At 40.8% G+C, this 17,078-nt stretch overlaps 1 protein-coding gene across 2 annotated transcripts in view; it reads right to left on the bottom strand.

The window, feature by feature from the left end:
* The window catches only part of myocd (myocardin), a 438,360-nt gene that overhangs the window by 277,375 nt on the left and 143,907 nt on the right, over positions 1–17,078 (bottom strand). The gene's annotated exons all lie outside the window — the stretch shown is intronic.

The raw sequence follows: 17,078 nt of genomic DNA, 5'->3' as shown, positions 1-17,078 counted from the left end.
TGATACAATAAAGAGATTGTGATTGTGTTTTAATGAAATATGCTTTTGTTATTTCCACTTGTGTGTCTTATCAGATTGGGATGTAGCTAATGGTAAATACTTAGTGATTCATGGTGATCGATATCTGTATTAACGGTAACATGTATATGATGATACATGAGTTCTCTTGCCCGGAGATATTGTAGGGAATCATATTAAAATGTTCACCCTGTCACTCCCAAGGGCGAGTGCTCATAACGAGGCCCATAGGCTATTTGTGGTCTCTTTCCCCCTATCTGACTTTGGTGGATCATCTCCTCTGGTGACTTCCAGGGCTCTGTCGAAGATGGACTGAAATACAGGGGTGTTCAAGATCTTAGGATTCAGCATTTTTTTTCTCTCTAGAATACAATATGTGGAAAAAAGCCTGGTATGATTTGACATAATGTCGTAAGTCCTAGGAGCAAAATTAGGCCATTTGGCCCATCGTGTTTAATCTGCCATTCAATCATGGCTGAACTATCTCTTCCTCCCAAACCAATTATTTTGCCTTCTCCCCATAACTGACACATGTACTAATCAAGTATCGATCTATCACTGCCTTAAAAATATCCATTGACGGCCTCCACAGCTTTCTTTGGCAAAGAATCCCACGGAACTGACTAAAGAAATTCCTCCTCATCTCCTTCCTGAAGGAACGTCCCTTAATTCTATGACCTTTAGCCCTAGACTCTCCCACTAGTGGAAACATCCTCTCCACATCCACTCTATCCAAGCCTTTCACTATTCTGCACATTTCAATGAGGCCCCTCCCTCATTCTTCTAAACTCCAGCGAGTACAGACTCCTCTTGAAATAAATGCTATTATTGCGTTTGCATTCTTGACTACTGATTCGACTTGCAGATTAACATTTTGGAAATCTTGCACCAGCACTCCCAAGTCCCTTTGCAACTCCGATTTCTGGATTCTCCTCCCATTTAGAAAATAGTCTATGCCTTTATTCCTACCACCGTAATGCATGACTACACACATTGCTACACCTTGTTCCATCTGCCATTCATTTGCCCACTCTCCCAACCTGTCCAAGTCCTTCTGCATATATGGGGAAACCTGAACAGAAACCTCTGGAGACTTTGCGCCCCACCCAAGGTTTCTGTGCGGTTCCCGGAGGTTGCAGGTGGTTGCCGGAGGTTGCAGGTAGTGGAAGCAGGTAGGGAGACTGACAAAAACCTCCAGGAACTGCACGGAAACCTTGGGTGGGGCGCAAAGTCTCCAGAGGTTTCCGTTCAGGTTTCCTAAGTGGGACAGGGGCATAAGGAGCTCAAATGAGTTGTCTGCTTGGCCAAAAATCCACTAATTCACCATTCCAAGGTGGGGTCAGTAGTATTGTAACGTTCTAATCTAATGATCCAGTTAAGAAAATAATACTGAGGATTGCGAAGAAGTTGACTGATAACCATGGTGTTCACCAATAGGACAACAAGCTTCATCCAGCAATCTACAAATCACCGCATGGAAACTCCACGCCACAAGGCTGATTTGTTGTTCATTTCCATATTTTGAAATCTTCTAATAATGATTACAAGCTTAAACTTCAAAGATAATAATTTACAATTGTACATTTAATCCTCTGCTTACTTTGTTAAGACTGTCTGATCTTGCACGATCTTTTGAAGGTATGATTCGTGCAAATACCATCTCACTCACAGAAACCCTTGATAATAACATCCAAATTACATTTTGTCGTCATTACCATAGAGATATATTTCCAGAGAGTACATCTAATCCGAGCTTCTTAATTAACTGATAAATTATAAATAAAATGTAAGAACTGCTGCAGACGGTAATAGATGTTTGCCAATTCTAAACAGCTCCATTGACTCAGGCATAAGTCCTCAAATCATAGATAGACACAAAATGCTGGAGTAATTCAGTGGAACAGGCAGCATCGCTGGAGAGAAAGAATGGGTTTCAGGAAGTTTTGAGACTCAGCCATGACGTTTTGGGTCGAGACCCTTCTTCAGAGTTATACAGCATGGAAACAGCCCCTTGTGTTCACTGAATCAACTCTCATCAACAACCACCCATTAACACTAATCCTACATTAATCCCATCGTGTTTTTACCCCTGCATTTTCAGTAGGTCCCTTTAGATTCTACCACTCACTGAAACCCTAGGGGCCAAAACTGGCGAATAGTCTTTTGGGGGTATGGGAGGAAAGAATAGCACCCAAAAGAAACATTTGCAGCAACAGTGGGAATGTGCAAACTAGACGCAGACAGCACTGGATGTCAGGATTGAACCTGGCCCTGCTATTGTAAGATAATGGCTCCATCAGCTATTCCACCACGCCAACTGCATGTCCAACTACAGCAAACTGAGCAAGGAAAGTCCCCATCAGGTTATACTTCAATTACACGTCATCACTGGCAATAATACAGAAGTACCCTGTACAAGATGGATCTCAAGGGCACATGAATGATTTCAACAACAATCTGAAAAGCAGGCAGTTAGCAAGGAAAAGAATGCCAGAAATATTTGTTTAATTAAAACCAAAAAAATTGGACAAATAAATTTAAATCAGTGAAAAGTAAATTTTTAATTTATCAAAGAGAATTAATTCACCCAGAAAGATAAATGTTTGGAAGAAAGAGCCAGATATAACAATAATGTCAAAGGCAAGAAAGGGGTTCAAAATGCAGCTGAATGCAATAGAACAAAGTGGAGTACAGCACAGGAACAGACCCTTCAGTCTACATTATCCATGCCAAAAATAATACCAGGTTAAAGTAATCTCCTTTGCCAGCACGAGATCCATATCTCGCCATTCTCTGCATACCCATGTGCCTATCTAAAGTAGTACACCAAGTGCTGGAGCAATTCAGCGGGTCATGCAGCATCCCTGGAGAACATGGTTAGATGATGTTTTGGGTCAGGACCCTCCCATAGCCTATCTAAAACCTTCTTCCTGTGAATATTACGGAGATTAATTGGAGATTTTAATGCGTGGTTGATCAAGGTAAACTACGACTCGCAAAACTAAACTTTAAGACAATGTGGTTGAAAAAATTGGGAGATCGCAATGTCAGTAATATCAAGTTAAAGCAAGTTTAAACAAAGATAATCAGGAGATGGCAAATCTGGCATAGGTCTGGTGTCAGGGTAACATCAATGACAAGTTATACTAGTTATACTGTGCAGGTGAAAATCAAGTAGTGTTTTAAGTAGAACTTAAAATAAATGGCAAACTTGATGGTGTAGGAAGGAACTGCAGATGTTGGTTTAAACCGAAGATAGGCACAAGATGCTGGAGTAACTCAGCGGGACAGGCAGCATCTCTGGAGAGAAGGAATAGGTGACGTTTCGGGTTGCAATCCTTCTTTCTCACCCAGCGAACAATGGCCCCTTTCCTTTCTCATAATTCCTTTTTTGCATATCTTTCATCCATTTGTTCTATATCTCTCTACATCTACATGTCTATATCTCTCATTTCGCTTTCCCCTGACTAGCTTGAAGGAGGATCTCGACCCAAACCGTCACCCATTCCTTCTCCCCAGAGATGCTGCCTGTCCCGCTGACTTACTCCAGCATTTTGTATCTATCTCTGGAAATCGATAGTCAGAGCAGATAACTGAGCAGTACGTAACTGCGACCCAGCATCCTAACTACTCTGAGCCAAAACGTTGCCCTGTCTTTCCGCTTCTACTTCTGATTCCTCTGTTGACATTATTAAAATATTTTGATTTCTTGATCAGTCTGTTTGTAGAAAGCATTTTATCAGGCACATCGCAGCTTGTTTTGCTAACAGCTTTGTCCAAGACCGCAAGAAATTGCAGGGAATTGTGGACACAGAGCAGACCATCACACAAACCAAGCTCCCTTCCAATGACTCCATTTATAACTCACACTTCCTTGGCAAGGCCAGCATCATAATCAAGGACAAGTTGCACCCAGGGCACTCCCTCTTCTCCCTTCACCCATCAGGCAAAAGGTATAGAGGTGTGAAAACGCACAACTCTAGATTCAGGTACAGTGTTCCCAGCTGTTATCAAGCAAAACCATCCTACCACACTCTCAGAGAGTGGTAGCAGTTTCTTTACCAGAGTGGTAGCTGTGTGGATAGTGAAGGTGGTGGAAGCATCATTTAAAAATAAAATTGAAGTTTATATGGATGGGAAGGGAATGGATCGCAGGTACCACAATTTGAGATAAGTCCCTGAACGTGCTATCGACCTGATGTTATGGAGACCTCATTGGAACTAAACTATCTTTAATCTGACTTTAGACAAAAATGCTGGAGAAACTGAGCACCCACTGAGTTTCTCCAACATTTTTGTCTACCTTCGATTTTAGCACGCAACAAAAACCTTTCACTGTACCTTGGCACACGTGGCAATAAACTCATTTAAACTAAACTCCACTGAAATTCTAATCTTGTGTAAGTTTTATATTTGAAATGGATCACGAGGAAGAAGGTACAATTGTTATCATTTTGGAGGCAAGTCATATTTCTACCATTTAGAGAGCAAACGACAGCTACATTAATGTTGGCTTGACATCCAAGATCCAACTGTTCTAACTGGTGACATTGAAAGAAGCCGCAGCAGTTAAAACCAAATATTATATATTCTGTATAATTAGAACAGGCTGGATGCCTGGAGGAGGCTCACTGGCAGAAGTACAAACCCGCGGTTCACCAAATGAAAAAAAACATTCAAATGCCAGTCGCATAATTTACGATGCCATCCATACCCTTTAGTTAGACTGCTATCAACTTTCTCCAATATCCATGCGCTGAGAATATTTCACTTTGAGTAATTATCCATTATTAGTTATTAAATTTACGGTGACTGAATCATCATTAATCCTGGGGTGTGAGATTGCAACCTTCACGTGGTCCACCCTGTTTCGACGAATGCAATCAACCCGGTTGCACAATCAAATAAGATCTAATAGAACAAGTTGTGCTACAACTTTAGGCTGTGCACGCCATACGCAAGACGAAGATTATTAATCCAATTCTTCTGGGTTGGTGCCTTCGTGATTCAATGCTATCATGCACTCAATTACAAACCTTAACGTACAAAGCACTTGTCAATGAACAGAATGGACTTAAAAATATATAAAAGTTTAATAAATCTCCTCATAAAGTTTATAGTGCAGATTATAAAAATAATAGATACTTTGGAGGGACTTCAAGGATCTAATTCCTCTTCAGAATTTAGATGTCACCGCTGAACATATAAATTGCTCAAAATCTGCTGTTGTGGTTAATGATGTAATCTAAGTTTTCCAATCAGATAATTGCCTTGAAATCATCTCCATTTTCATTACTTGTGACCTAAATATTATTGTATCAATCTACAAAACTGCAGTAAAATAAAACTGTCCACATGATGCTTACTGATGTTGGGAATAGTAGTCAAACTAATAGAACCAGACTTTTGGACAGAGTGAATCACCACCAAGTGACAGGGTTCTAATTCCAGTAAAATGCCCATCCCCACTGATACAGTGGCACAGATTCTTACCCTCAGAGGATCTTAGCAAGAATTGAGAAAAAAAAAGTCTGGCATTCAGGCTTTCTCTGCTTTGACAAATGTCATAATTGTTTTGAGTGAGATACTTTGGACAGGTCCCTTGTAAAAGAGGATTGAGTCATCGGATTGTGCAATCGTTGGTCTAAATAATGGACATGTGCACTCACCTCAACATGAGTATGGTGGGTAAAAGGAAATGCATTAGAAAGAAATGATCTACTAGCTTAGACTATTTAACTCGTTCAGAATAGTTAGCAAGGCATATTCATCCCAGGTGCTTTGCAAGAGGATTGCCAAGGAAAATATATATGGCTCTGGGTATTTAAGGTGATTTTCTGATTTGATGAAAGATACTTTCCTCAAGGTACAGAGACAGAAAGGATTAATTAGAAATTTCCCGAGCATAAAGGCTTGACATCTGAAGGCATGACCAGGAGCGAAACAACAAATAAATCCAGATATGAGCAAGATTAGATTTGGATCCATTACAATAATCCAAAGTTTTCTTACACCACACCTACAACATTCAAGATCTCTAATCCTGGTACAGTAGATGCATAAGACCATTACAAACTCCAATTTATGCATCATCCAAACTCCATTTAAATCTTGCAACCTTCCAATTAACACAAGCTGTTACCACAAGCATTGGAGAGCTTTAAGACAACATTCACCAAACTCAAATACAACTGGGCATCTTCATTCATTAAATAAATGAATAAAAACAAAACAAGCAACAGACAAATATAATGATACAAGCTGTGCAATGAATCTGTTGCTGTAACATACTATGCAGAGCACCTTGCATGCCAGCCTTTGCCAGAGGCACCCACAATCCACATGTAAATGAAGAACAAATAGTAAACATGGTCATTAATATAAACTTAGCAAGACTTCATAAATAGCAAGAATAACCATAAATGTGACTTTTGTAGATTTTCTCATGATTGATGTTTGATTTGCATTATGTACATTCAGACACTCTTCCCTGTGGCTACCCAGAACTCTATGCCTCACTCACTGCATGTCATCCCAGACCTTGTGCTGATTTACATCCACCATGTTCACCATCCAAATGTCTCATAATGACATCCAGGCCATCACACTGCACAACCTAACCAGTCCCATTTAACCACCATGTTTCAATGGTACTTCAGACCCAGAGTATATTGACCCAAACACGTGGCTAGCATGCCACACACCTCAACTGTAACTGAGGATGGCCAATGCATAGCAACCTCAAATAACATGAGAATGATGGCTCTAATATTATGAGAATGATAAAACATTTAATGCTTAAAATGTACCAAAGAATACATACAGGATCTTACATGACCCTTTCAGGACATCCCACAGCACGTTTCAACTACCCCCTTGATGTACTTCTGAAATACAAGCACTAGTTTCATGCAGAAGAAATTCAGTCTATTTGAAATTGGTTTCATGTTTCTCCATATACAGCAATATCCCGTTTATTCCCACTCTCGGCAGATACTAAAAGTGGGAAGAGCTAAGAGAAGAAAATAATAAAAAGGAAGTTAAGTGTTTAAGAAGGAACTGCAGATGCTGGAAAATTGAATGGAGACAAAAATGCTGGAGAAACTCAGCAGGTGAGGCAGCATCAATGGAGGGAAGGAAATAGGCAACGTTTTGGGTCGAGTCGTTTCTTCAGACTGATGTGAGGGTGGGGGGGGGGGGGTGGGAAGAATAAATGAAGAGGCGGAGGCAGTGGGCTGAGGGAGAGTTGAGAAGCGGAGGAGAAAGTAGGGATTATCTGAAATTAGAGAAGTCAATGTTCATACCACTGGGGTGCAAACTGCCCATATGAGGTGCTGCTCCTCCAATTTACGGTGGTCCTCCCTCTGGCCATGGGGGAGGCCCAGGACAGAAAGGTCGGATTCGGAAAGGGAGGGGGAGTTAAAGTGCTGAGACACCGGGAGATCAGGTTGGTTATTGCGAACCGAGCGGAGGTGTTGGGCGGAACGATCGCCAAGCCTCCGCTTAGTCTCACCGATGTAGAGCAGCTGACACCTAGAGCAGCGGATGCAATAGATGAGGTTGGAGGAGGTGCAGGTGAACCTCTGTCACACCTGGAAAGACTGCTTGGGTCCTTGAATGGAATCAAGAGGGGAGGTAAAGCGACAAGTGTCACAGCTTAAGGATAAGGGGGAAATCCTTTAAAACCGAGATGAGGAGAACTTTTTTCACACAGAGAGTGGTGAATCTCTGGAACTCTCTGCCACAGAGTGTAGTTGAGGCCAGTTCATTGGCTATATTTAAGAGGGAGTTAGATGTGGCCCTTGTGGCCAAGGGGATCAGAGGGTATGGAGAGAAGGCAGGTACGGGATACTGAGTTGGGTGATCAGCCATGATCATATTAAATGGCGGTGCAGGCTCGAAGGGCCGAATGGCCTACTCCTGCACCTAATTTCTATGTTTCTATGTTTCTAAGTGTAGCATTTCCTGCGGTTGCAAGGGAAAGTGCCCAGAGAGGGGGTGGTTCGGGTGGGAAGGGACGAATTGACCAGGGAGTTACGGAGCGAGCAGTCTCTGCGGAAAGCAGACAGGGGAGGAGATGGGAAGATGTGGCAGGTGGAGGGATCATGTTGGAGGTGGCAAAAATGTCAGAGGATTATCTGTTGTATGTGACGGCTGGTAGGGTGGAATGTGAGGACAAGGGGTGCCTCTTCCTTTCTTCTTCCCCCCCCCACCCCACCCTCACATCAGTCTGAAGAAGGGTCTCTACCTGAAATGTTGCCTATTTCCTTCGCTCCATAGATGCTGCCTCACCCGCTGAGTTTCCCCAGCATTTTTGTCTACCTAAGAGTCATCAGCAAATATTTGAAGGGAAAATACTGACCTTGTGCAAATCTTTATTGAAAAAGAAACTGGTGGAATTACCCAGTAGTTCAAGCAGCATCCGGAATAGAGATAAGATGTTATATTGTTAACCTTTCATCAGAACCCTCAGTACTGGTGAAGCCTGCAACCAAGGAGACAATACGCCTGGTCTTTGATGAATTCTCTGTGGATTCCATTTTAAATCATGACTGTTCCACACAAGTCAACTTTTCACTTTCACAGTTTATATAAACTCATGGATCCCTCAAAGAGAGTTTGGGATGTAAAAGAGAAACAGTTAACTTCTGTATGAAAAAGGTTTTCCGTTCTAATGAATGGTCCTAGACTTGAAATGGTTAACTATTTCTTTTTCCACAGATGCTGCCTGAGGAGTTGACATTTTCTAGCATCTTGTGAAGCCAAACAGCATTGCTATTTCATATTTCATCTAATACAAATGGAGATCCAGCATCAGTCATAAAAGAACTAGCGAGATGTCCGAATACAATGACGAGTGTTTCTCTTTCAACTAACGTAGCACAATAAAAATTATTTGTTCATCTATGTTTATAGGATCCTGTGGTGATTAAGTGTTCTTCAAATCTGACAAGACGTGAAATTGCTTGGGTCATTTTGAGGATTTGAGAGGTGCAATATTAACACAAGCTTTTCACATTCTTTATTAATGTGGAACATATTCAAACAAAACTCTGGTAAGAATATAAATATATGCTCGGTCAGACTCTTCAACACACAGCAAATCAAAACAATCATTTGGTAAGATGATTTTACTTGCTGGTGTAAGGACAGGTTGTACAAATGCTTGTCTGTGTGATGATGTGTATTTCAACTTCATTCTGACATTCATTCCGCAGCCAAACTCTGCAGCTGAGGACTTTACTTCCATGGCCAATGTTTACATACATTCCTCAATCGTTCCAAATGACTTCTACAAATAGTGTCATCATCTCATGACCTAACGGTACCAGCTAACATTTATTCCAATTCCATAGGTGACCGATGAAAATGATTGTAAATGATTCTGTCACTGTCTTCTTCTTCTTCTTGCGAATGAAACATAAATAAACCAAAGGAATAGTTAGATCTCAAGCCGGGTGTTGAGCAGCCAGGTTGTTGTCTCTGCGTCAATGTCTGCCAGGCCCTGAGCTCCATTTGGTGGGTGGTAGAGCGGGCACCCAGAGATGACATGGTTGGCTGTCTGTTGGTCTGCTCCACATTCACAGGCTGGGCTCTGGCGGAGTTCCCATCTCCACACGCTGGCATTGAAACGCCCAACTCCAGTACCAAGTCTTCATCCATGCTCCTCTGGGGAGGTCAGACCCTGGACAGCTTTTATCTGGTGAAGAGATGTAGCTGTGTAATGGAGATGGGGTTGCCTTCCACTCCTCGGTGGCCTTTACTCAGTGATCTGGGTGATCTGGGTCACTCTCTTGTGTTTGAAATGGGAGCGGATGAATGATGGGATACAGGATATGCAGGCAGACTCTCAGTGGAGGTTTGTTGAGGGAAATAATAGAATAGAATAGAATAGAATAGAATGCTATTTATTGTAATTCAAACCTGGGTTTGAACGAAATATCATTTCTACAGTTTTTTTACATTACAAACACAATCCAAGACCCACACTTAACACAGTTTACATAAACATCCATCACAGTGAGTCTCCAACACCTCACTGTGATGGAAGGCAAAGTCTTTATCTCTTCCCTTTGTTCCTTCTCCCGTGGTCCAGCAGTCCAACTGCAGTGTCGAGGCGAACTGGGGCTCCGATGTTAAAGCCCCCAGTGGGCGATGGCAAGTCCTGAGGCAGTTTAAGCCACGCCGGGCGACGTTAGGCTCCAGCTCCATGTCCTTAAACCTGCGATTCCAGCGGGAGAAGTCGCCGTTGCGGAGCTCGGAAAAGCGGTCTCCCACCAGGGACCTGCGAGCTCCCGATGTTCCCGTCCACCGGGTCTGCGGCCGGTGCCTCCGAACTACAAAAGTCGGGTCGCGGCCGCGCGCCACCACAGCTCTTCCCTCTCCGAAGTTGGCCAGCTCCATGATGTCAGTTCCGCAGGCTCTGTAACTGGAGCCCTCAGGTTAGTCCCGGCCGGAGGTCGCCACCGGCTCCACGATGTTAGGCCCAACGACATCTGAGACCCGACAGGAAATAGTCGGGTCCCCGCACAGGGAAGAGATTTGAACGGTTTCCCCCACAGCCCCCCCCACCACCCCCCACATATACACAGCTAAAAAAAATAATAAAAACTGACTCAAAGACATACATTTAACAAGACAAAAAATAAAAAAAGACAGACGACTGTAGTCGAGCCGCTGTCATTAGGCGCCGCCACTCCCACTAATTAAACGGCCACAAAGAACAAAAATCTATTAAAAATTATAAATAAGACAAGCAAGGCAGATTGTAGCTGGAAGGTGGTTTGTTGAAAGTATTTAGTCATGCTTTACTGTTTCTATCAATAGTGAATGCCAAGCAAGACTTCACTCCACTAGTAATTAAATGTGAGTAAAGAGTTGTGCCAAAGTGTGCATTCAATCTGATTTCTGTGAACTTGAAGTGCACTGATACCACTTTCTACAAGCATTCTGATTTCAGATGCAGCATTTAGAGTCAGAGTACCACAGTGTGAAAACAGGCCTTTCGGCCCAACTTGGCTATACCGGCCAACATGTCACATCTGCACTAGTCCAACCTATCTAGCAATTATACTAAGTGATATGTTAAAAATGACAAGCACATATGATTCATGGATGAAATGTTTTTAAGTAAAGGCTTTCCAAATCCAATTCAACATTTTAATAGAAGATAGACACAAAAAGCTGGAGTAACTCAGCAGGACAGGCAGCATATCTGGAGAGAAGGAATGGGTGATGTTTCGGGTCGAGACCTTTCTAATCTCCTCAAACATTTTAATAGTTATTAGGATCCTCCAACACAAACGATGAATAACAAGATTAATTTAGAAATTATAAGAAAACGTATTTAATGACACAAAACTATTAACCTTGCCTACTCATTGACTACTCATGCCAGTAATTAAGATGCTTGTTTACACAATGAGATCATCACCACTGCACTTTCTGACTATCTCAATCTGAATGTTGTCCAGTTATAGATTTATAGATTGCTAACAAAAAAACTAATTTATTTGAATTTTAGACATTTGTAGAAAGGCAAGAAACTGACTTATACTTTCTGCGTTTTGTCCCCCATTCCAATCTAAACATCTGGTTAAAGAGTTCACAGCTGAATTCTACAGTCTTTTTGAGAAGGAATACATGACAGAGAGGAGTGACCTTGACTCACTATTGGAATAGATCTGAAGAAATTCTCATAAAAACACATGAGCATAGAAGCCCCATGGCCTAGTGCGAGGCATGTTGTGCATTTCGTGTACATGATGTGGAAGTTGTGGGAGTATACAGTGAATAATGACCAAGTATTTGTTCACCAGTAACACTTCTGAATACAATGTCATTTGGTAACATTTACGGATGCAATGGAAAAAGGTAGATCTATAAATCGAGTAGAAACCTGCACACTATTCCATGGATTAAACATACAGGGTGACATGGTGGATTATTTTCAGTAATATAGAAATTATGACTTGCATATTTTAATGCAGGTTTTAGTATGTGGATAAAGAACTTCAGTTCTTCAGACGTCAGAGACTGAAGAAGGGTCTCGACCCGAAACGTCACCCATTCCTTCTCTCCAGAAATGCTGCCTGTCCTGCTGAGTTACTCCAGCATTTTGTGTCTATCTAAAGAACTTCAGTTGTTTGGAGAGATCAGATTAACAAACCTTTTTCTTAATGGTGGAATTCAAAATTATCGGTGATTTTGATATAGTTCACAGGGGGAAACTTTCTTCTGGCATAAACTAGGATTATCTTTGCACATTCCATAAATTGTATTTATTCAAGTCTTTTAAAGCGCATACAGTTATTGTTGATATTCTATTTAGTTTGCAGAAATACAACAAGATCATCATTTTTTAACTTTTGTGGTATAAGATTACCCTCAGTCAAGCGTGCATAGAATAAAACATTAGATATTACCTCCATAGGGGATTACGGAAAGCCACACAACAGAACACCAAAGAACATAAAACGCTGTTGTAACTCAGCAGGTCAGGCAGCATCTCTGGAGAACATGGATAGTTTTGAGCCGTGACCCTTCTGCAGATTTTAGAACACCACTTGGCCAGAATTCCAAGGCCTTGTCTTCCCATAACTCATGGCATTGTCGTGTTCAACCCTCGCTAAATGCTCATGAAGAGACGAATGGCCCTCCATTTGAAAATTTATGATGCTCATTTGACCAGAAATATGCACCAGGGTAGTACAAATCAATCTTGGAACTGCAGGGGAAATTATTACAGTAGGCATCTTTCTTTCTGGTATCTATGTATTTTGAACAACTGTATCTGTGCATGGGTAAAGATGGTCACACTCAGGCCTTCTTCCGGCCACTGTCTTGCTCAGAGAGCACCGCAGAGAATGCATCATCACTGAAGACTCCTGGCAGATTTCCTTTGGTAGTTGACTTGTTAGCTGGAAATGAAAATGTAAATTTGTTTTGATCAGTCTGGCACAGTTACCCTGTAAAATTGGGTTATCTCAAATTACATATTTTAATACTGTGATAGTTTATATTGTCGTACAAAAACATGTTTTTTTTAACAGAACAATGCCATACATGGATTTGATACTGACGTGATCTAGAAATAACAATTATATTGTAAATGTGAGTTATTTTAACCAATTTATAGTGTGTTTGCTTTTAAACTTACATAAATGTTTTCCATCCATTACTTCCTCATGCCCTTTCCTTCATCTCTGGATCTTTCACTTCATCCTAGAAGTACTTACTTCACATTTATTGAAATAACATATTGATACCATTGGAAATTCCACCAAATATACATCTAGTCTAACCTTGTCACCAGCTTTTGAATCCTCTTCAGAGAATATGAGTCTTGTCCTCATTTGCATAATACAGCATGTGGTTTGGATTGCACCATTTGAAAATTGTATAAATTATTTGTCATACCAATAAATTCTCATAAGCACATTTTGGAGATATTCATTCCTAGTAGTAGACAAACATAAACTGACAGGATTTATATTATGAAATGTTAACACTTAGCTATATTATAGGGAGCCAGGAGTTTGCCACCACTCTTATTTATTATGGAAAAAGTCATAAATGCATTTCATTATCAATCTTATTTCAAATTCTAGAGATTGTCAGGGCGAACTTCCTGCTGCTTTTTAAGATGTTTTTTTTTGTTTAACCTTGTTGAGTGAATCTAAATTCTACGTGCAGTAATTATAGTAGATCCACTTTGAAATGGCATCATAATAATAATTGGCATGTTGCTATCTATCATGATGCTGAAAATGGGTTCCTCTTAAATAACCAATAATCTCTAACATACGGGCAGAAAATTGAACACAATCCAACTTCCATCTTCCAGAAATAACCCAAACCTGGAAGAAACCAGCACCCAGGATCTGGTACGGGGGGGGGGGGGGGGGGTGAAAAATACGGTTGGTATATCCCTTTTGCGCGGTTTTCATAATAGAGCTTTTGTTTATTTTTCTTTCTTTCTTTTCTATGGTGTATTTCTTCACTTTTTTCTCTAACTATTGTTTTTTTTTTAAATTTTATTGATCACTCTTTTACACTAACACAACTCTCTCTCACTTTCTTTTCTTTCCTTATTTATATCTTTCCTTAAAGCGTAAAAAATGAAGGGGTACAATAAATGTAATATGATATATGTGGCTTGTGCTACTGTAATTTACTGTACTTCTAATAAATAAAATATTTAAAAAAAAAAAAAAAAAAAACCAGCACCCACATTTGACATATCAAACAGAATATTATTTAAGTATTATTAGTGGAAAGCTACCACAAAGTTCACTCCACAATGTGCAGTATGATTTTCCAACAGCTTCTAATTGATTTCACAACTCTATTTTCCCATGATTTATCTTCCAAACTTAGCGACTGGAACAGTTTGTAGAATAAGGATGGTCTGAAGCAAAACATTCAAATATCCACTTGTTTGAAACATTCTCTGGGTGGTATAGTCATTAATTCTCATCAAGTGTTCTCTGGAACACAAATAAAACCCTTGGAATGCACAACTGGGCTAACTAGGCTGAATCCAATCGCTAAACGGGGCCACTACTCACACTGGTTTACCACAATCTCTGAACCTCGGAAAAATCCTGTAAATTAGACTACATTCAAATCAGGGCTTGGACCTATGGTATGAACTAGTGAGATAAGAGTCAGTGTTGCTATTGAATATAGAAGAAGGGTCTTGAACCGAAATGTCACCCATTCCTTCTCTCCAGAGATGCTGCCTGTACTGCTGAGTTACTCCAGCTTTTTGTGCCTATCTTTGGTTTAAACCAGCATCTGCAGTTCCTTCTTACACATAGAAGTTGGGACTGTTTCTTGCAGTTGTACAAGGTGTTGGCGAGGCTGCATTTGGAGTACTTTGTTCAGTTTTGGCCACCCTGATATCGGAAGGATATCATTTAGCTGGAAAGAGAGTTGTAGTTTAACCAAGTGGAATATAGGTGTGGTTCTTCCAGATTGTGTGTGACTTTACTCTGGCAATGGAGGAGGTCATGGACAATGGGAATGGGAAGGGAAATTGAAGAAGTTTGCAACCGGGAGTTCTTTGCTGTTTGCAAATCAAGCATAATCTCCTGCTTTTCTATGGTCCTATATTCTCTTTGAACTTTGTGAAGGTATCTTCAAGCGTGTATGTACACTTTTCTTCCAGACCACTCAACATTCTCAGCCATGATCACAATGGATGGCAGTGCTGTCTCGAAGGGCCAAATGGCCACCTCCTGCATATTTTCTATGTTTCTATGTAATGTATATTTCTTTGCCTTGAAGCACCTCCACATATTCATTATCTCAGACTGAATTTTGTTTTAAATGAATGTACCAGCATGTTATACTGTTTAGTTTGGAGATACGGCCAGATAGTCTACTGAGTTCGCATTGACCAGCGATTTTTGTTTTCCTATTTGTCAATTTTTTTGTGCCTGTTTATTTGGCGGCCAATTAATCGCTGTCTCTAAGGGGGTTGCATCCAATCATCAACCAGCTTGCCTTAAAATTCCCATCCAATCAACAAATAGGTCTCCTCCCATCCAATCAGCCACTGTCTCCAAGGGCATAGTGTCCAATCACATAATGCAGTTTAATGGTAATTAGCTGCTACGGTAAAGGTTGGAAGCCAGTGGAGATACTGACAGTCAGACGGGAGCAGGAGAGATTCACACAGTGTAGAATCCATAGCACCTTAGTGTACTATTTCATAATATATACAAAATAACTGGGCTGAAAGACCTTGGCTGAGAACCTGAGGCTCACCAAACTTGTTCCCAATTGGGCCCCGCACCCCCTAAGGCCTAATGAGGTCAAACTTTAAACCATCAGCAAACCTTTAAAAAATAAATAAAACCTCCTATATTAAGGTCTCTCTAATTCATTAATCTAAGTAATAAAATGTAGGAATTTTAAGTCACAAACAACTCCCATGCACCATTACTCCATACATTCTGTGGGTTTTTGCTTTTTTTGACCAACCTACCATGTGGTTTCTTGTCCAAAGCCTTGAGAAAATTAATGTTGAATACATTGAACAGATTGCCTCACTAACATCCGTGTTACTATCTCAACAAACTGGAGTGGAAGTAAATAATTCGGAGTGAGAATACTTATTAATGCTCAATATGAAGAAAGTATTAATATATTTATGGCCCATAATGTTTCAACATGTCAAAGAGCTGACCATTTCAACAATGTTACCATTGCAACAATAAGGAGCTGCTGCTTTATACCAAAGTTGAGTCTGAAGAAGGGTCCCTATCCATTTTCTCCAGAGATGCTGCCCGACCTGCTGAGTTACTCGAGCATTTTGTGTCAATGTTACCATTGTGATATTTTGAAGTTGCACAGTCGTTGATTTTAAAAATTAAAGAATAAAAAAGAAATAATTAAAGGGGTTGGACAGGCTAGATGCAGGAAGACTGTTCCCAATGTTGGGGAAGTCCAGAACAAGGGGTCACAGTTTAAGGATAAGGGGGAAATCTTTTAGGACCGCGATGAGAAAAACATTTTTCACACAGAGAGTGGTGAATCTCTGGAATTCTCTTCCACAGAGGGTAGTTGAGGCCAGTTCATTGGCTATATTTAAGAGGGAGTTAAATGTGGCCCTTGTGGCTAAAGGGATCAGGGGGTATGGAGAGAAGGCAGGTACATGATACTGAGTTGGATGATCAGCCATGATCATATTGAATGGCGGTGCAGGTTCGAAGGGCCGAATGGTCTAATCCTGCACCTATTTTCTATGTTTCTATGATATTACATTGCTGAGTTTGCTATGACTTATTGTGACCACTAGTGCATCTGATGCGGTCCTTTCAAAATTATTTGGAACTTGAAACATTTGGAGCATGAATCCATGATTTTGCATGGATGGCTGCCTGTCTTGGGATATGAAAGGTTAAGATTTTGGTGCTATTATAATTTTGTTATTATCTACCATGGCAGGCCAATATTAGTCGGCATGCAGAGTGCCAAGATCGGTGGGCCAGAGGATTGTAGATTCCAACAACCTAGACCGAATGGGTCCAGTTGTTACTGCGCTAGCTTTG

Source organism: Leucoraja erinacea, chromosome 23 (genome assembly GCF_028641065.1).
Source record: "Leucoraja erinacea ecotype New England chromosome 23, Leri_hhj_1, whole genome shotgun sequence".
NCBI classification, from domain to species: domain Eukaryota; kingdom Metazoa; phylum Chordata; class Chondrichthyes; order Rajiformes; family Rajidae; genus Leucoraja; species Leucoraja erinaceus.
This window is presented reverse-complemented; position numbering and strand designations above follow the sequence as displayed.